Source organism: Zalophus californianus, chromosome 11 (genome assembly GCF_009762305.2).
Source record: "Zalophus californianus isolate mZalCal1 chromosome 11, mZalCal1.pri.v2, whole genome shotgun sequence".
NCBI classification, from domain to species: Eukaryota; Metazoa; Chordata; class Mammalia; order Carnivora; family Otariidae; genus Zalophus; species Zalophus californianus.
The window spans coordinates 10,231,286-10,252,096 of NC_045605.1; the positions used below are offsets into that span (position 1 = coordinate 10,231,286).

A 20,811-nucleotide genomic window follows, 5' to 3' on the forward strand; every position below is an offset into this window, starting at 1 on the left:
CACTTGATCTTGGTCTACACACACGGTCTGTGTTAGAAAATAAAAATCTATGAGAAGAGAGGGCAAGGAATCAAAATAGCCCCAAATAGATAATTACTTTCATCTTATAAAATGAAGGTTGTATACACTCTAGGGGCTTTCTTTGTCAGTTTTTAAAATCTTAATTCAAAACATTTTATTTCTTGCTTTGGAATGTTTTATTTTTCCCCTTATCCCCATATGGCATTTTAAAGTTGGGGAACATCATGCCATAGAGTCAGAATCCCTCGTTTTTCTTGCTGTGCCTGCTAAACCCCATGCTGGGGTGGGTTCCCACTGCCAAGTGTGTGGTTGCAGAGTTATCAAAAATATTTGGGCTTCCTTATCTTGACTCTGTTATCCTCTTTGGACAGCTCATTTCTGAGACTGAGCAATCTTGTGATCAGTTTAAACTCTTAAAAAAGGATTTAGGGCATTTACCAATAGATAAACATGCATAAAATCTATCTACCTAATGAATGCAGTGAGTAGGTTAGACTAGTAAAGAAGGTCACCACACTTCCCTGTTCATCATGAGGATGTAGCAAAAGAAATGCTTAATGGTTTGGCTTCCCCCCACCGCCTTCCCCATCCTCCAGCAGAAACTGGAGTATCTTGATGTTAGGCAGCTCGTGGCAGAACCGACAGGGAAGGGGGTGGAGAGGCAAGCCTGTGGTTGGGCTCCATACAGGAGACCAGGCTTCTGCAGTCTCCTGTGCCAGGAAGCAGCTGGTCATATTGTCCTTCCCCTGAACTGATCTCTCCCTGCAACCTAGGCTTGGATAGCTTCCTGCAAACGACGTGTCATCAGCACGGATGCCAGGTAAACTGCTGTTGGAGATATTTTCAGAAATCAAGGGTGTTATGCTAGGAGGTCAGGATCCTCTAAGTCAAGCAAACAAGCAAGCAAGCAGTTGTGGGGTTTTATTTCGGTGCGACCTGTGATTTTGAGTTGTCGTTCCTCGGGGAGGAGTAGCCTGAGATGGTTGTGGTGTGTTAGTAGGCAAGTGCTAAAGGAAATGGGTCCAGATTCCTCCTGTAATTTAGCCTTTGCAAACAGAGCTAAAAATACCAAAACACGGTATTACAGCAACCGCTTTGTCTACTTGGTTTCCAGTCATTTGAAGCACACCCCTTGTTTTGTCATTTATTTGTTAAAACACAAAATCCCGGCCCAGGCTGGATTGCCCCGTGCTGCCGATAGGAGCGGAGGGGCGTGTATAACCAGCGGCCATCGCTGGCGCTCACACGGAAGCAGGGAGACTAAGGCGCTCTCCGCTAACTGTGGACTGTTTTCCCGCTGCCCTGTCCTGGCCCAGTAGCTCCTACAGAGCCTGAAAATGGAAGACTCATTTTTTTCTTTTCTAAATTACAGAGAAAGTGAGCCCTTTCAGTGAAGACATCCCTCTTCCTTGAACAAATAACACTGGGGGAAAACATGGTTTTTAATGGCTTTTCAAAATCAAGATGAATGGCTGTGTAGAGGTAGCCATAATGTGACATGGAAAGAAAAAAATGGATCTGTCCCAAGTGTTTGTCTCCACCAGCAATGTTATTGGATTTGGCCTTGTTCTCCCTTTGTTGTCGCAGTCACAGGACATCTCCCCTGCTGGCAGCACACAAGGCCAGGGCAACGGTGAAACTGTCTTATTAATGATTCAACACGTCACCCCAGTGTTCCCAGGGACACACAGTCCACATGTAGATTTGAGATGGGCATTGGGCTCATCACCGGGGCTCCCTGGGAGAGACGCTCATAACCCGGATGCATGTGAAAATCACCTGGAACATGAGCCATTCCTCAGGCCCTCCCCAACCCCGCACACTCGGATTCTGCCGACCAGGGGCCGGACCCAGGTGTCCATACCTTCCCGCCCCTGTGGGGTTTAATATGTAGCCGGGGCGGAGCACCCCAGCTTGGGGAGAACTTGTCTCCAGCCTCCTCTGCAACCTCACACCTCTGCCCACATTCCCCGGCTGGAGAGAAGTCTTCCTGCCTCCCAGAAGGAAAGCCAAAGGGATTCTTGGGGGATCGGAATCAGGGATGTAATTTTCTTAGTCTATGGCAAATCTTTATCTTTCTGTAAAGTAAATACCACAAAAAGGCTGTAACACTCTGAAAAAAAAAAAAAAAAATCACTCAGGCGGCTGTTTTTGTGCGGATCCTGGCTCCGCAGCCTGTCAGCCATGCAGACTTACTGCTTTTGTCTCCACGAGGACCTTTTTCTGACCCCCAGGAAAATAGGATGTTGCGGTTTTGACCTCTGTGGGTTTCTCTATTGAACTGGTCCTCAGAGCCAGAGGTGCAGGTCCGAGTTTCTGCTCTTGGCATCTGTCAAGAGCATTGTGGGAGGTAACTTGTCAGAGACAAGACACCTCTCATTGGAGAGGTGGTATTCTGAAGGGAAGGTTGTGTCCAGTCCTGGCCCAGAGAGGCCCAGTCGGGAGCATGCCCCTTTCTTGCCAGGTAGGAAGGCCATATTTTTTTAAGATTTTATTTATTTATTTGACAGAGAGAGACACAGTGAGAGAGGGAACACAAGCAGGGGGAGCAGGAGAGGGAGAAGCAGGCTCCCCACTGAGCAAGGAGCCCCATGCCGGGCTTGATCCCAGGGCCCCGGGATCATGACCTGAGCCGAAGGCAGACGCTTAACCAACTGAGCCACCCAGGCGCCCCGAAGAAGGGCCATATTTTTAGCATTCTGCCTGTTGTGGGCCACAGGCGAGATGAGAAGTAAAAAAATCTAGGGTTAAGGGAAAGTTTTGCTCATATCCGGCTAAGATTTAAGGAAGAAAATGTCAGGGTTCAATTGCCCTAAAGTCATAAGTTTTGTTAATATGCCAGACACCATGCCAGTTGCTGAGGATACAAAGCTGTGCAAACGTTTGCTGACCTTGGCATCTTAGAGTCTATGGCAGTAAGAGAAAAAAATGTTAGAGTTATTTCCAAAGGGAAGTGCGGGGTGCTATGGGAAGAGACACCTGTAACACCCTGTCATTGGTATGTTGCCGTGTGGCTGCTGGATAGGGACATAGAGCACCCCACTGCCCCCTGGGTCCTTCATGGATCTGACAGTGGCCTCAGTAGACCTCAGTATTGGGTACGCAGAGTGAATGTGGTATCTCCCAAGGTTGAATGCAGCACTACTTACTCCTCGTGTGGAGATACCATTGCATTAGACCAGATGCCTCTGGTGTGTTGGATTTGCAGTCGGCGCTTAGCACCTACACTTGAATTGATGGTGCAAAAGGGGACCCATGGCTTATTCATTGACAACCAGGGCCAAGCGTGTCTGTCTGAGAGGAGGACAACAGCTAAAAAAAAGGCAACTGTGAAATAACCCCTACCATTGTCAGCCCACCTTAGCTCAACTAGGGACCTTACTTCCCCAAGATAGGAGGGTCAGGTTGACAGAGCGTTATATGGAAATAATCGCATAAACACAGACTCATCAGTGGGAAAGCATAACACATTTCAGAGGTCTTGTGAGTTTGGACACAGAAGGTTTATGTAGGAAAACCAAGTCAGAGGAAATATAGGCAGGTTGGGAAAGGTCTGGGGATTTACAAGGCTTCTATTGCTTTGTTTTATTTTTATTTATTTGTTTGTTTACTTATTTATTTCCTGAAGGCCATGCAGGATAACAGGTAGTCGTTGGATAGAAGCCCAGCATGGTTTCTCAGGGAGATTAGTGCCGTGGGCGTGTGTCACAGAGTGAGATGAGAAGATACCAGAGGAAGGCCAGCCGGACAGCGCAGCCATGCAAAGTGTCCCCACCTGGGATTATTAGGGCTTGACATAGGACACTCACTTCCTCACAACGACAGCACACCTTTCATTTATCCATGGCCAGCAAATAAATGCAAATGGTAGTCCTTTCTTCGCCATTGCTCTTAAAATTCCTAACATTGTTCTTTTAGCTGCCAGTAACCTGATTATGTATTTCCTCTAAGTATAAACAGAGAAGCGAGTTTTAAATTTTACCATCATGGGGTGGGGAGAGACAATAACAAAAGAGGAGAAAAGCCTGAGTCAGGAGCCTGAAGAATATAAATTGAATTAGATATTTATTAAATTAGAATGATAAACAGTAATTGATGCTTTTACCTTGTTTAAAAGAGAAAGGGAAGAAAATGAAGCAGAACCACCTCTGTCCTCTTAGAGGGGTTTGGGTAGGGTCAGTAGCCCTCAGAAGCACTAGTTCAGAAAATTGATTTCTAAGGGTCCTTCTAGAGCCAAGATCAGAATCTCACATGTGGTCTCTGGGCTCTGAATAGAATCATTTACTCTGTTTTGATTGAGCCACAGGCTCCCTACCTGTCTTACAACAGTGGAGACCGGGAAGCACTGCGAATCACCACTTTCAGACTTGCAGCAGTTAATTTTCAAAACGGCTTTTTAGAGAATGAAGTTTGAACCTCTGAGTCATCTGGTCAGAGCTGGGATTGGTGTTGCCTTCGTCTTTCACCCTTGACCAAACTGTTGTCTGTGTGGAGTATCTTCCCACATCTTTAGGAGCTCATCATCCACCACTGAATGAGTAACAGGTAGCCTCTGGTTTTGCCCCACTTGAGAGATGTCCCAGCTGCCTGAATTCCTCCCTGGTTGCTCATGCAACTCCAGTGTGAAGACCACCATTAGCTACGCTGGCTTCTTGCCTGCTCCTCTGTTCCCGTTGCTCCTGGGTAGCAAAAGTGACTGATGCATTTCCACACCTTTTCATATTCCCCACCTACTCCCTGGGAGAGGTGATAATGATCAGAAAAATAGCAAAAAGGCAGCAGCAGGAGGAAGGAGTCAGAACACAGGGCCTGGATCACAGCCATGGTCCTGGGCTTTCATTTCAGCGCCTTGCAGCTTGGTTGCTAGGGCAAGTTATGGGGAAGGAATTTGCAGATGTAGGACCCTAAGAAGCCATACAAAAACACAGTAATAAAATAAGAGCCCACCAGTGGGTACTGCATATCTCTACATCAAGGAGTCAGCTGAAGAGCTGCTGTCCAATTGCAAATCCAGTGGAATGGCTGTATGACCTTGGGTGGGTCACTTTAACTTAACTTCCATTCACCTATAAAGCAGGTGCACTGATAGAGGTTGTTATTATACCCCTGCTTTACCAAAGGAAAGTAACAAAAACTGACTTTGTTAGATAACGCAGGAGCCTTTCAGATCCTCAGATTCATGACCCATAACTTTTCACAGAAGGAAATCTGGAGCTCTACCTCTGGCAAATCGTGACACAAAAAAGTCAATTCTATCTTACTGTATATGAATTTCACCATACATATCTCCACAAAGGCAAAAAATAAATGCAAACACGTAATCATTTATAGTACTTTTAAGTAAGACACAAATTCAGCTGGATTAGATCCGATTTCAGGTTTCAAAATGGCTTCTTACGGGATTCACTCACTCATTAGTCATTCTGTCAACACAAATTTGATTTCATACTCTTTGGAATTTGACACACTGGTTTTCACTTGCACTTAAAGAGGGCTGCAGCATGGGTAACTATGCTGAGGAACAAAGAGGACACACTTAGTGCACAGCGTTGATCCTCCTGTAGTCAGAGGAGTTGTCAGGGAACACAGACCTATCCGCGGAAAGATGCCAGGACACTGAGCTCTCCCTGTTAGTCACTGGCCTCAGATTTGCCTCACTTCTGGAAAAGGCTTATCTTTCTAAGCTTCCTCACTTCCATTCTTGGACAAAATACCGTGTTTCTAAGTGGTTTATGAGCAGCGTTGTGGAGTTCCACAGTCTGGGGCGCCATGAGGGGAATCACCTTCCACAGTGTGCTCCCCCAAGTCCCCTTGATCTGGGGTTGACTTTGGTCAGACAGTGGCTCAGGCTCCTTCCCCACAGACCTCCTTGTGAGGGTGGGCTCCATGTTACCATGGCAGCTACCACCCACTATTTCACAGTGGTAAATGATTTTTTTTTTTAAGTGTTTTCACCAAAACCTTCCTCAACATTCAGCAGTTAGTTAAAAGCCTCCATTCCAGGCTTTGCCACTGGAGCCCAGCCCCTGGGGGTGTGGGAGTCAAGCTAGTGGGTTGCAGGAGCCTGCGGGCAGCTCCTTCCAGGGAGGCTGGGTCCCTCTCCAGCCTGGAGAGTGTCTTCCCTGCATTCATACCACGTGGGGAGCAGCCTCTGCCCAAGGTTCACACGACTCAAACTCAGAATGTGAGTGGGACTCAGTTCTCGGCCCTTGGCCAGGTTTATAGGCAGACTTTCCTAGAACTGATCTGCTGTGACCAGTTGGCTGTAGTTTCATAATCTAGAGTGATAGCTAGGCCGTGTGTGTGTGTGTGTGTGTGTGTGTGTGTGTGTGTGTGTGTGGTTTTTATCCAACAGCTTGGGTTTTTCTTCCCTTTTTGAAAAGTTGAACCAGATCTTTAGGCACCTGTTATATAACTTCTTTAGAATGGTATAGATAAGTTAGATTGTAGTGGGACCATGAAGCCAGAATTTCACAGAACCCATTTTTCCATATCTAAAAGGAAATGGAATTGAATTCAGAACTGTGTTTAAAATTGATTTGGACAAGTAAGGCTTCTTCCAGGTTGGGCTGAATACACACATTAATTCAAATTCACCTGGAGGACTCTCTTTGGAACATGTCGCTTTGTGCGGAGGTGCTGAGCGCACAGTGCATCAGTCTGCATTCTCAGAGCCCAGATCTTTGTGGTCTGGCTTCTATTTGTATTTGGTCTCTTGTTCTTTTGCCCCGTTCACTTCTGTTGCTTTTGTAAACGCGGGTTTGGAATTCCAGCTCACAGCTGTTATTCTGAGATAGACCCTGGACGATCCCACCAGGTCGCGGCAGCCTCCCCACCAGCGGCCACCACGACTTGCCCATCTCTGGGTTCAGTGCAGGCCCACATAACACGTCTTATGAAAAAAGGAGGGATGGCGTGCATTCTCCAAGATCGGTTTACACCCTGGGTCACTTAAGCATGTGTAATAGCAGTTAGTTGCAGTGTTGATATCCATTACCTAGTAATTAATGTACTTTCCCCTGCTTCTGTTTTAGATGTGTTATTAACTTCTCAGATCTGTCCTGCTGCTCCTGGTTTAGTCTGTACACAGTGGGAAGAAATCCTGTTTCTTACCCAAAATTGCAGAGCAATTTGATCCAGTTTCTTTTGTTGAAATGCTGAGTTAATTATATTTAACCACCGATGATAGTAAAGTTGCACGAACAGCATTTTTTAATCAATGGGAAATGTTTAGCTGTGTGAGGTGGGGAGCTGGGAATCCAGATGCGGGGGGAGGCCAGGGAACCAATTCCACATGAAAATGTTAACCATGTGATTAAGCATAAGCTTTTAAATGGAGTTATTACGGGATACTAAAGAGGCCTTTATTCCATGAACTTGGAAGCAGAATGTAAATGGGCTTGTGTGCCTATTAAAGAGGAGAGCAGAGATTACGCCCCCCCTTTTTTTGTCTTTTGCTCATCTGCAGATTGCTTTGCAGAAATAACAACCGGCTTGGGAAGCCCAAGACAAGACTGACCTAGTTGATACCAACCATATACCAAAACAGAAACTGGGGACAATTGTTTATGTGGTTTAATGGCCAGCTAGATAAACCTGTTTACCCATGCTATCATGCCAGCAAATCATTTCAACTTGCCTTTATTGGTCCAACAATTAGGCTTGAACTCTCCCCGGTGTCCAATCAGTAGTGCAGATTGGCTCCACATTAATAAGACAGAGAGAAAAGCTGTTAGCATGGAAAAAGCTGGAACTTGCCTTCTCCTGCTCCCAGGGCAGCTCCTCAGAAGTACATTGTTTTGAGTTTTACCTCACAGAGGAGAACAGATGATACGTATTTTCACTTGTCGTTAGTTCCTTGATTTTTTTCCTTAGGCTCTTTTTTTTTTATGTCAGTCACCGCACGATACATCATTAGTTTGTGATATAGTGATCCACAATTCATTGTTTTCATTAGGCTCTTGAGTGTTGGTGAGATGACTGTCGTCTCTATGAAGACGTTGGTTTTGGTCATTTTACGGTGCAGTTTCAGAGTAGGCTGGGAAATACCTCTCTCACAACCTTGTTTCATTAGTGTGTTTGATTGACTGTTTTGTCCAAGAGGCATGAAATAAGAACCTTTGTCTGAGAGCCTTTCTCTGATTTCCAAGTGTCTTCGTTCCTTTACTTTTTTTGTAGATCAAAAGCTATTTTTTCCTAGAACGTTTTTTATATTTTTGTGGTGTGTTTCAAAGCATTTGAACATTTTACATATCATTGGGAACCCATAGCAGCCCGAAACTAGGGAGGGCATTATTTGCTAGCGTTGTGCTTTCTGGAAGAGGAGACTGCAGTCAAAAAGATGTGCTTAGTGCTTCAAGGCCAACTGCAGAGGGAGAGGGCACGAGACCTCACACCCGTTCCACAGCCGCCAAATCCCTAACTTTTCCCAGTGAGGCTCATAGCAGTTTGCTCTTGGGTTTGTTTTTGAAACAACTTCTCCCTGCTATTAAAATTCTACCCACTCTCAAAACAGGATTGCTGTCCTTTGGCTATGCCCATCCTCTGTTTTTCTCTGACAGCAGCGTGCACTATATGTGTAACAATGAGTGAGCAAAAATAAAACCACAGGAAAATTGGTGGGGAGACAGGACAGATGATGTCCTTCTTACTTCACATCTAGGACACTTCTAACCCCCCAAACTGTAATGCATGTTTGTTCCACCGAGATATTTCTGCAAATGTTGTTGAACCAGATGTCTAACACCTATTTAACCTTAAAGGGTAAAATCAAAGAGGTGCACTGCCCAGATGTTAAGAGGGTATAAATATGCAACCTTATGTTCTTACTATTTGAAAAAATATCCAAGAACCAAAATAACATGAAGAATCATTTTGAGGAATTAATCTTGCTGGGGAGGAGCAGGGCAGCGCAGGAAGAATAAGGTGATTTTTGTTCTTGTTGTTTGTTTTATTTTGCTTTGTCTTACCTTTTCATCTTTTGGCTGCATCTTTGGTTTTTTTTTTTTTTTTTTTTAATGTCTCCCGGGCTATTTGCTTATGAAAAAGAGGGACTAAGAAAACTAAGGGCAAAAAGAAGGCATTTTTCTTTCATATACATTGAATAGACTTTGAAAGTCATGAATCAGAGCTCCCTTGGGTGGAAAAAAAAATCAGTAAGCTTGTCTTCCAACACTGCTAAAAGCTTAATTGCATTAAAACAATTATTTATGCTGTAAGGGCCAGGTAATCTGAGCTAATGTTGGTGTTGTATTGTGTTTGTGCTTAGAAAATCTGCATTTTATAATTAAAAGTAAAATACAGTGACTTGATTTCGAGATGCCTTGCTTTCAGGGTTCAAGAGAGAAGCAGGAGAAGTACAGGGGAGGTGACTGAATGGATGCTGGTTGCCCCACGTGCCATAAGATGGACGCCTGCTTTATTCATGTCATCTCATGTAATCCTCACTACAAACCTGTCAGGTTGATGTTGTATTCTCCATTCTACAGAGGAGGGAACAGATGTTCAGAGAGGTTAAACAGTGTGTCCCAAAGCACACAGCTCTTAAGTGACAGAGTCAGAACTGGAGCCCAGGTCTCTCTAGTTGCAAAGACTATGCTTGGTGGTGCACCTCAACCCCTCCCCACTGCCACCACCACCACCACCACGGTTTCCCCAAGCAGAGTTCTGGAGGGCATGTGGCTTGACACGCATCATAGAAAGGGCTAACTCCTTGCCCTCCCAGAGCTGATAGTGAGTTGGAGTTAACAGTCACTTACTGTCCAGTGAGATAACCATACCCTTCATACATGTTACAGGTTGGATTGTGTCTCTTCCATAACTCATTTGTTGGGAGTCCCAGTCCCCACTGCCTCCGAATGTGACCTTTCTTGGAAATAGGGTCACTGTAGATGTAATTAGCTAAGATGAGAGCCTACTGGAGTAGGGCGGCTCCCAGACCAAGCATGATAGCTGTCCTTACACAAAGGGGAGATGCGGAGACAGACATGCACAGGGGAGGATGCCAGCGAAGACCAGAGCTGTGTCGCTGTGAGCCGAGGAAGTACCAGGTGCCAGCAGAGGGGCCTGGAACAGACCTTTCCCTGGCACCTGCAGAGGGAGCATGGCCGTGCCGGCACCTTGATCTTGGCCTTGTGGCCTCCAGAGCTATGAGACAGGGGATTTGTGTTGTTTAAGCCATTCCTTTTGTGGTACTTTGTCCGGGTAGCATTAGCAAACTCACATAGTACATCTCAACCATGACTTCTGTTTTGTCCTTAGTCCCATCCCCATCAGTCCAGGCTGGGCTGTCGGAACTTCTCCTGAGCTGCCTTCCCAGCCTGATGGTAGATTCTAGGAGCCGCCATCAGTGCCATCTTGGCTTGTGTACTGCATAAAGCTCCTCCCCTCTGCACCCCTAGCAAGGGTCCTCACCTGCACTGCCCCCAACACCCTTGTCCTCGCTGTGTCCTCAAGTCATTATTTTCCAGGCCACAGTGGATGCTGTAAGTACTCCTTGGCAGGGGGTGTCAGTGCTCGATGATTGATCTCGGTATGCTCTTTTGTCTGGGTCTTTTATTTTGCCTTATATTGTTTATTCACAGATTTTAGAAGATTGCACATTTTGTTTAATTATGTTGGAGACAGACTGGCATTTTAGCTGTTACAGTCTGTAGGAGAGGGGTTGATAGCAAAAATTATGTGCAGTTTAAATTGTGTTTGGTGGAGGAAGTGGAAATGAATAAAGCTGTTTTACCATGAAAAGTAGGTATTTTGCCTTGGATCTTGGAATGGCTTTTTTTTTTTCTTCCCTTCTTAGCTGGAAATGTTCTAAGTGCTGCATTGTCTATTTTGTTTGCCTTTTACAAGTCTGACTGTTATAAAAAGGAAATTTGTATCTGTATTTGCAAATTTGAGGCTGGCAGCTGTGTTTTGAAGGCTTAATCTGGGATCGAACTCAGATGCAAATGATGTCGAGTAGTTTGCTCATGATGGTATCAAGTTTTACTTTTTAAAAATACTGCTTGTGGCAGCTCCAGCCTCCGTGGAGAGGCTATTGACTTCTAGATTTTTAAGTAATAGGCAATTCTCAAATGATGTTAGCTTGGGAAAGCAGGGGCTTCTGGCCGCAGCCTCCCTCCGCCGCTCCTGCATAACCACCACCAGCAAGGACTGAGTCCTTTCCCCACTCTTAGTACATTAGCCATGTTTTTGATTAGTTGGGGGGAGAGAAAATCCCTCACAAAACCACAAAGCTTTTTGTCGCCTGTGTCTGTCAAAATGTGGCTGATTTAATTTGAATGAAATTTTAATTAGAAAAATCCTGCCAAGATCCAGCCCTGATTTGAATATTTATAACTATGTTAAGAATCTCCATAAACCTGAGGTCTAATTTGAATTGCTTCTCTGGACCTCGGCCCTCCAAGTACAATAAGAAGGGACTGCATGATAGTGCAAATTGCCCACATGGTGGCTGGAAAGGGGAGCTGCTACCTGCATGGCCTCCACTGTTCTAATAGCAGGGGTTTGTCCGCACTCATGTGTCAGGCTCGTGAGCACTTAGTTACAGGGGTGGAAAATGCATGACTGATGTTAGCACATGACCTGAAACATACACATTTGAGGGGCAGCATGATCTGCCAGAAAAGCTAAGGGGAAAGGAAATCACCATTGAGCTGCATTCTTTCCTACTTTGAGGCTTGTGTTCTGGGGTTTAACCTTCAAGAGCCTCAGCCCCTTTATCTCTAGAGAGCGTGGGAGAAGATAGGGTTTGCAGGGCCACTGGAAGGAACCCCCCAGCTCCGGGGGCAGTGCTGTGGCACCGCTCTTGGCAGGGGGCTTCTGTGGGTGAGGAGTAGAGGGGGTGCTCTCTTAAGGTGCACAGGGGTCAGCCTCTGGCTAGCTCACCACCAAATGCCACTTTGCCTGAGTATCGCTTAGCCCCAGTGAGTGTGCCCAAATTAAAAAAATTTCTGTGGCTTGTTACCTTTGTCAGGATGGGTTTAATGTAAATGCTCTGTGCTCTGTGCAGCAGCATAATGCCTTTAACTAGACAATGGGGTTCTTATTGTGGTCTACTTTGATCTAGGACACCAGTAGTTGAAAATCATATATATCTGCCCTTCTGAAGATGTCCTGACAATCCCATCCATTTAACGTAGTGGGAACAACTGAGAAGATCCTAGCAGGGGTTTAGTTTCCCTGCAGTGGGTCTCCAAGCTCACGACCCCCCAGTACTCTGGACTGATTACCATGCTTCCCACTTAATGAGATCTCTGTCTCATAGCTCAGACTCCATTTCCCCCACCAAACATCAGCTATTTCTAAGCAACCTCGGTTTCCTTTAGTAATATCTATGCAAAGGAGCATAGGTGGGGCAGGAATGGGCTTTGCATCTGAAGACAAATTTGTAGGGCTTTAGTGAAAATAGAAGAAAAAAAAAACACATCTGCAGTACTGATTTGTTCTACTAAATGTTGTCAACAGCTAGGGCTGTGACTCCCGGAATGGAGGTCTCATGTCATCCTGCCTCCGGGTCCCCAGCTCATGCTGCAGCCTGTGGTCCTCCTGAGCCCAGAGGCATGGAATAGTCCTCACCCAGCTCTTCTGACCACCCTTGGCTGGCAGTTTGGGGAATGTGAAGTAGTTCACATTCAGCTTCATATTTTTTTCGCTCGCATGTGGCATAGAGAAGCCAGGTCCCATTCCTGTTTCCACTGAGGTAAAGAAATAGAACTAAAGGAATGGCAGTGAGGGGAAGGGAGCAACATGGGAGGTGAATTCGGGAGGGGGTCCCGGCTCTGCAGCACAAGCACTAGGCTCACATCTGCGCTCACTCCAGGCCCACCACCAACTGTGTCTCCTTCCTCAGGGAATAGAATCTCTGCATCTGCTGGAGAAGATGGAGAGAGAGAGAGAGAGAGAGAGTGTGTGTGTGTGTGTGTGTGTGTGTGTGTGTGTTCATCAGTTGGGATCCCAAAGTCTTCCTCCTGCAACCCCTCCGAAACAAAAGTCTCGAGAGGTGCCTTGGCAGCTGAGGTTGTGGGGTGATGTCATGCTCTTACGGGAGATCTGTATTTCTCAGATTGACTGAAGCCCTTGAATACTAACTTTGATGTGCTGTGTTAACCATCTGGAGACATTTTACAGTTGTTGTCAAAAGGTTGACTGAGATCTCTAATGCAACATGACGAGTTGATGGAAGTTTAATAGAGTTTACCAGTTTTGCTGTGTTGTGAATGGCAGCACCACAATAATCCTGGGTCCAGGAGATGGAGACTCTGTGTGCTCTTTGAAGGAAGGTGGCAAGGAGGGGAATATGAGGGGTGCGTTTTGTAACAATTTGGAAAGCACTGGAAATGTGTATATCCACCCTAGTTGGGAAACTTTGTCCCGCTGGTCACGTGTATGTCATTCATGGATTCACCTTGTAGAAAGTGAGATATAGGAGTTCAGCAGTTAAGCCCCATTCCTCAAGAAGAGTTGTATATTTCAATACGCCACATGGGTAACTGGGTTTTAGACCTAGGCCAGCCTGAGGTCCTAGGGAAAGGCCTAAATACCCCCAGGGTCCAGGGTTGGGGGCTTGCTAATGAGGCATTTATGACACTGGAAGGGATGAACCCTTGAGCTTTGCTCTCTGTCCTCATGTGAGAAATAATAGAATATCTTTGTTTTTATGTTTTTCATACCATTCACCATGGTGAAAAAAACATCATACTCCTTACATATCTGTACATATACTTATGTCCCTGCTTTTAAAAGCCAACACATTTATGCATGCACATAATTATGCATATATGAAAACACAAGAGGGGAAGAATAAGGAAAGTGACGATGCTGTTTAAGGGAGCTGAAGGCAATGCAGAAGTCGGTGAGTGGGTAGAAGAGGACATGGTGGCGGCTAAAGACAGGAGCACGATGAGAACGTGGGTGGTTGGTCAACCTCCCACCAGACGCTGACGTTTCTGATAAGATACAACACATCCTAGTAGAAGAGGATCTGATCATCAGGGACTTCCATGGCAAGAATGCAGAGCTGGGAACCAGAGATCACGGTGGATTCACTCAAGTGCCTTCATCAACTGTGTACAGTCCCGGCCCTGTGCCAGGAATGGGGCTGCAGCTGGTGCTAGAAGGCAGAGAACAGAGACAGGACCGGCCCGTGAGAGGTTTAGGTCTAGGGAGAGTGCCTGGTAGCCTTTTAATAGCAAAGGTGTATAGTGAAGATTCCTAACATGACTCTAAGTTGGCTTCTGCTTTGATTATGCTGGAGAGTTGATACAAGGAAGTGGCTGAAGGTCAGAAAGAATGGTAGATATCCTACAGCTCGTCGAAGCTGTTTCATCCACAATGGACTGAATTGTTCAACTTTACAGGAGAGTAGGTGAAGCCCTATTTGACCACTGTCCAGTTCTCTGACATCTTAAAGAAACATCTGGTATATTCTGAGGTCACATCCCTACCCCACCCCTGAGAACACCCACTGGTCTGGGAAAGATAAACACACAACTCTTCACGGTTTTCAAGGGAGGTGTTATGGGCTTTTGCAAAGATGAATTTTCTTTCTGAGTTATATTGTAAGATATGAGACATCTGTAAATCGCCCCAATGTTTGTTTTTTATATGTTTAATTTATGTGGTTTTTCTCTGTGGTCATTGGGATGGGGCCAGATTTAACTAACAGATTCCTGAAGGCAGATACAACAAATGCCTTTCAAATGTTTCTATTGTACCATTAAAAAAATACACCATTTATTTTCCAGCCTGTTGAGGAAAGCTTGTCCATCAACCCCTTATGAGGGTTCTTTTCCTTGATGAAAAATTGGCATACAGCAGGGCATGAAAATGCTGTGCTGGATTCACCAGGAATGGTAAACTTGCCTTTTGGGAGGTTGGAGTTTATTGGTCCTGTTTCCCCTTCTCCAAACTTCTCGATGGACTTTCTTATCTGACAGTGTGGTAGGGGGTCATTGGCAAGATCACAAAATGTTATCTCAGGCTTCTCCTGGGATATGTTTTCCTGGCTGGTGGAGATTCACGAATCGCATCGTTAAATGCCTCCAGTTGGAATGTTCATGGCACAGGTGTGTACCACGCCCACGAGTGGAGTAGGCCCGGGTGTGAGTCGCTGCCCACGTGGGTAGTGGTGGTGGTGGCTGGAAGGCCTCTGTCTTGCCTGGAACTACCCTACGTGGCCTGGAATTGTACCAGGAAGTAAGACAGGATTAAAAAAAAAAAAAAAGCCACCGTTAAAAGTCCTCTGGGAGAAGGAGCCTCCCATTTTCCCTAGAGTTTGTCATGGAACACAAGCCTGAGGAGAGCAGGTGGAGTGCAAGTCAGGGCGATGGGGAATGAAGGAGCTGGTGTCAGGAGGTGGACCCAGGCTGGCCGGGGGAGATGCTGGTCTACCGTGGCCAGGCTCAGCTTGGAAAGGAGCGAAGGGCAAACTGCCCTGCCTACCTCTCCACTTCCGATTTTTCTCTTTTATTTCTGTCTCTCTTGCTTGTTAACTGTCATAGTCTATCTCCTGTGGGTCCTCCCCTGCTGCCCTCAAAAGGGATGCCTACAGCAGCAGTGACAGCGAATCCACGGGGGGGGGGGGGGGGGGGCTGCTATTTTAGAAAAGTGACTATATAAATAGAGAGTTGAGCTCTGAAAAGAAGTTCCTTAAAGACTGTGTGGGATTGAAAATCCAAGAAACAAGCATGAGCTAGACGGTACAGATGAAGTAAATGCAAACACAGTCCTTGCGTTATGAATGCCCTTCTCTCTTGTTCATCCTGTGCTCTCTGTGCCTCCCCCTTAGAAGAGAAAAGGGAACGAGGAGAACCTACGAGCAGAGGAGAGACAGGGAGACAGAAAAGAGGAGCCAGATGCAGAGGAAACTGGAAGGGGAGTAAAATAACCAGGACCAGGCCACCCTCAGGTCACAGTGCACACGTCGTGAACCAGCGCGTTGGCTGAACCAGGGTGAGGGCCTTCTCTCCAGTGCCGGGCCTCGCTTCTTGCCCTTAGACGGGACGTGGAGCTCTGATGTGGATTTCGCTCGCAGGACCACGAATCCCGGGCAATGAGTCCCCTGCCTGGACATCCCTGCCGGTCCTGCCTCATTCCCATGCAGTTCTGATGAAGCCGCCCTCATTCTGGGAGCCAAATAGCAAACTTTTTAACATACCTGCTTTTCTGCAAGTTCCTGACAAACGGCCTGCCTTTTGGCAGATGGAGGATAACCAAAGCAAGCCTGCCTACCGGAATCAGGAGGGAGAGTTCCGTTAAAAAGAAAGAAGGTTCATTCCTTTCTGAGTAAGAGGCAGATAGCTCTCTGCTTGGCCTCAGGACAGAACATGTTTGCTGGGTTTCTGAAGAGTGAAGAAGCTGGGGGAAGAACCTAGAGCGTGATGAGCACATGGAAGATACTGGTGAGATCTCAGTGTGCCAGGATGGCTGATGCCCCAGGAGCTGAGGGGCCCTAGCCGCCTGCTCGTGCTGGGCTGGGAGAAGCAGCTCTCAGTGACCCACTTTTGTAGCCCAGGATCAGGGTTTGAATGTCAGGCAAGCCAGCAGTGTGCTGAAGCTGTCCCGCTGGCCTTCGAGAGCCCATCACATGCATCTCTTCCAAGCTCACCTTCAGAAACATTGCAATGGTAGCTTGAAATTTCAGACTGGGAGTATTTACACCACAGGAATCGGCAGCTGCTGCAGATTAGGGCTCTCCTGCCACCAAGAGCCATCTGATAAATATCTACCAGCCTGCCACTGGGCAGGCGGCAAGGGCGGTCATATATTTTTTTAATAACATATAATTACCCATTTTTAATGGCTTGAAAGCCTGGTCTTGTTTTCTATGAGAGCATATGTTTATGTGTGTAGCCCTCTGCACCTGATTCCTAAGAATTCAGCAGCCTTTAGCTAGGAGGTAAAATGAGAACACATTTCCATTTTCAAGGTTTGTTTAAGAATTTTGCAACAAGTTGAAGGGGATCACGTCTGCTCAGCTAAGCAATTCGGTGTCTGTTGATAGCCAAACAGCCTGGAAAATTATCTTTGCCTCAGCTCACCCACTGTGCAAGGGAATGATGCTGACAAGCCGGCTGCTTCCAAAGGCCTATTGTGTGGCGCTCGGCGGCACGGTGGTGAGGGAGAGGCAGACCTATGATTTAGCCATCTTTTGCTCTGTCTGCTTTGCTTAATAAGAACACTGCCAGAGAGTCTTTGTGTGGCTTTTCTATCAACACTGGGGTCATTTCTTCTCTTCCATCCCTCAGGGGATATGGAGTATAGACAATCACCAATAAGATTCTGGAATGAGCTTCCAACAAACCACATGGAAATTTCTAGAAACATGAGGATGTCTGAAACCTCCTAAAGTATGAGATGCTGAGATTTCCTTTACTTTCAAATTGTGTCTCTTAAAATGCAGAGGCACGTGGCTTTTGTGACAGTGTGTCCTTAAGCAGCATCTTGGAAAACAGGAGAAAGTAGGTAGGGAGGAATCCAACTGGAAGAATGTTCACATTCAATCTCTATGATCTTATAACCGAAAAAACCAGGGACCTAGAGGTTATGTGACTTCCCAGAGGTCAGTGCGCAGGACAGGACCCCAAATTTCCTGGCAGCACGGAGCAGCAGTATCTGTGATCACAGCCGGGCTCTGCCCTCTCTTCCTGTGTGCGGACCACTGGCCATGGCTGGGGCTGTACTGAACATTCTGCATGCTCCTCACCTCATCTGACCTGCACTGAACATCTGCTGGGCACAGGCACGGCCGAGTACTTGGAGGATGGAGAGAATAAGAAGCAGCAGCTTACAGTCTCATCCTGCAGTTAAGAGCTATCCCAACAAAAAGGGTGTATTAAGCACTTTGGGGTTGAAAAGCAGGAGAAAGCATATTTGGTTGAGACACTTGGCCATCCCCAAAATTCCTTTGTTGGGAAACATTAGCTAATGGAAGAAAATAAATCTTTAGAGGTAAATGCGATAGGGTAGAGTTTTTCTTAGCATGAGATTTGGTACCAAAAGAATTACAAGGCATTCTCTGGAATGATCTTTCAAAGAGCCTAATGTCTGGGCACCTAGCTTTGGGCAGAGGATGTTTAAGGAAAACACGGATCTTTGGGATGTGTGGGCATGTTGTGTGGATGCACATTCCAAGGGACAGACTTTCTGTAGCACTTTAAGTTTGCTTTCTCCTTTCTACCCCTTCTCTCTTCTACATCACTGGAAGCATCATGGTGAAAGAGAATGCACTTGGGAGCAGAACAGCCCTGAGTTCTCAAATCCCAGCTCCCCATCTATCAGCTGTGTGATGTTGGGCCAGTTAGCCTGTCTCAGCCTCAGCGTCCTCATCGGTACAGAGGGTTAGCAGTAGGCTCCCGTAGAGGTTCAGTCCCTCGATCAGGGAGTATGCAGGCTCAGTGCTGGTTTGTAAAGCGTCTGGCCCAAAGTTGAGCACTTGGATGCTGATGTGAGTGTTGTGTCTGGAATGGGGGCCTCATTCATGTTGCAGTTTCTCTTTACTTCTTGGTATAGTTTCAAACATGGATAAAAATGTCCATGGTCTGGAATAGCCCTGCAATTCCTCTGTCGGCACTTCTTTGCCATTTTCCCATTCGTCTCACGAATGCTGTAGAGACGAGTTCCTACCGCCCAGGCTGAGAGAATCAGCTTGGAGGGATTTGCGAGATGTGCTGTGAGCGTGTGCGGTGTTGGAGAGCCCCGGGCAGCGTCTTGGGCACTGTCAGCCTCACAGCCCTGAGCTGCCCGCTCACCCGCTGCCTAAGTCTGAACAACATCCCACATGGGATTGAGACTGGCTGGCGTTGGCAGGCGTGGGTTCTGAGGCCCGAGTACCTGCCTTGAGTGTGAATAGGCCTATAGTGATATGGCAGAATTTCCTTAGGAAAGGGCTTACTTACCATGTAATTCTAATCAGAGGGCCTTCCCTCTCCTTGCCAGAGACAGGACTGGGCCTCAGAAGCAGGGTCCTGGCAGCAACTTGGCTGGTCCAGCCCCTCTGATTCTCTCCCTTGGTTACCGTGACAGGTGGCCACCTGAGATCAGATGAGGGAGTCCACTCCATTTTTGACAAACTAGCCTCCAGAGCTTAAAAATTCCTTGAATGAGACCACTTAGCCACTTTCACTTCAAAAAGTATTCCCTGAAATGGGCCCCAGGGGTATATCCAGAACACACATGTTGAAGTGGCTTGCGACTGCATAAAGCCAAGAAGAAGAAGAAACAAAGATAAATGGAGCCAGCGGTTTCTTTCTAGCTCCCTGGTTTCCTTATAGCCCTGTTGTAATGATGTTATTTGGCAAAACACAGCTTACTGTCCTTGGAGTTATTCATATCTCTTCTCTTAAGTCCATAGGGATTGCTTAACACTTGAAGAAACATCAAACTTTCTGACTACACCCCAAGGGGAGTGAAAGCCTTGAGAGAAGAATAGTCTGTCTTGTTCTTTCTTTCTCTAACTCACTCTCCTACCAGATAGCAGTACATCCGGGGACAAATGCAGATGCCTTGGAGAAGCACACCAGGCTCCGCTTCCTGAGCTCCCTATGCCTGCCAGGTGAGAGGAGCAGGAAGGGGATCACCCGATGGGCTGGCTCTGACGCCGCTTTTCTGGGCTCTCCCACAGTTAATGAACAGCTATCAGGCACTTGCTTTTTTTCTGCCTTGGATTAGGATCATAAGCAATGGTGATTACCATTTGTAGAGCGCTGAGTATATAGTAGGCATTTTGCGTGCCGTTCCCTTGCTCCTCACCACCACTCTGTGGTGCAGACAGCACTGCCATCTCTGATGGGAGAAGGGCCTGGGAGTGTCCGGCAATGGGGACAGCAGCCTCAGGAGTTTGGACAGGGGGCGGAGTCCCCACCCACTGGGTGACAGCACTGTGTGCTGGGTCATCTGTCTGATCTGGACCAGGACGTGAGCCAGTAGCTGAATCTAGGGACCAGGGCCCCAGCGTGGGAGAGGGCTGGTGAGAGGTCAGCACCTTCCAGGCACTCCAGGACCCCAGGCTAACTCTAGCAACAATTTTCACCTCCTGCCCAGGGGGTCTGGGACTTCGGATGAGCTGCCAGCGTCCATGAGGATTGGCTCAGATCTAAGGCGGGTTTTGCCTGCAGGTTGAGGCCACCCCACCCCACCTGGCAGGACTGGGACAAGCCAGCCTTGGCAGGAAGATGGGAAGATCGGGAACCCTTTTGATGAATTGCCAAGTTGACCCCAGTCATGTAACTATAAAGGTAGAATGGACCTTAAAAATCAGTCCAGCCCCTTCCTTTCTGAATGAATAAAGTGGGCCCTGGCCAGGGAAAAGGACTTGCCTCAGATCCTGTGGGTGTATCCTAGGGGCAAGGCCTGAACAAAAGCTTGGTTTTCTGGTTCCTTTTCATCTGATTTTCCCACTCGGCCACCCTCTGCCTCTGCTTTTATCCTAATTTCATTGCTGGGACACCAGTACCACTGCGCAAATGAGGCGATTAGCACCAGAATCCGGGTCTCCTGCCATGTGGGTGCAGGATCCTCTTTCTCCGGCACCTCACGACCTCACTCTTAGGAACTGACCCATGCATTTCCATTGAAAACAATTTTAAATTACATTTTTTTAACCATGTAGTTTACCGGGAGATGAAACATACATGAAAGGAAGGTTGCTGTCAGGCGGTGGAGAGCATTTATTGGAACCTGCTGGGTATAAAGCCAAGTAGGAGATGCTGTGAAATTACAGACGCTACCTGACCTCGCTCTTGGTAGCTTATGTCTAGCCACTTGGTGTGATTCTCTTCTTCCCTCTTTTCC

At 46.8% G+C, this 20,811-nt stretch overlaps 1 protein-coding gene across 24 annotated transcripts in view; it reads left to right on the forward strand.

The window, feature by feature from the left end:
- Positions 1-20,811, forward strand: part of NCAM1 (neural cell adhesion molecule 1) — a 298,925-nt gene that overhangs the window by 196,911 nt on the left and 81,203 nt on the right. The gene's annotated exons all lie outside the window — the stretch shown is intronic.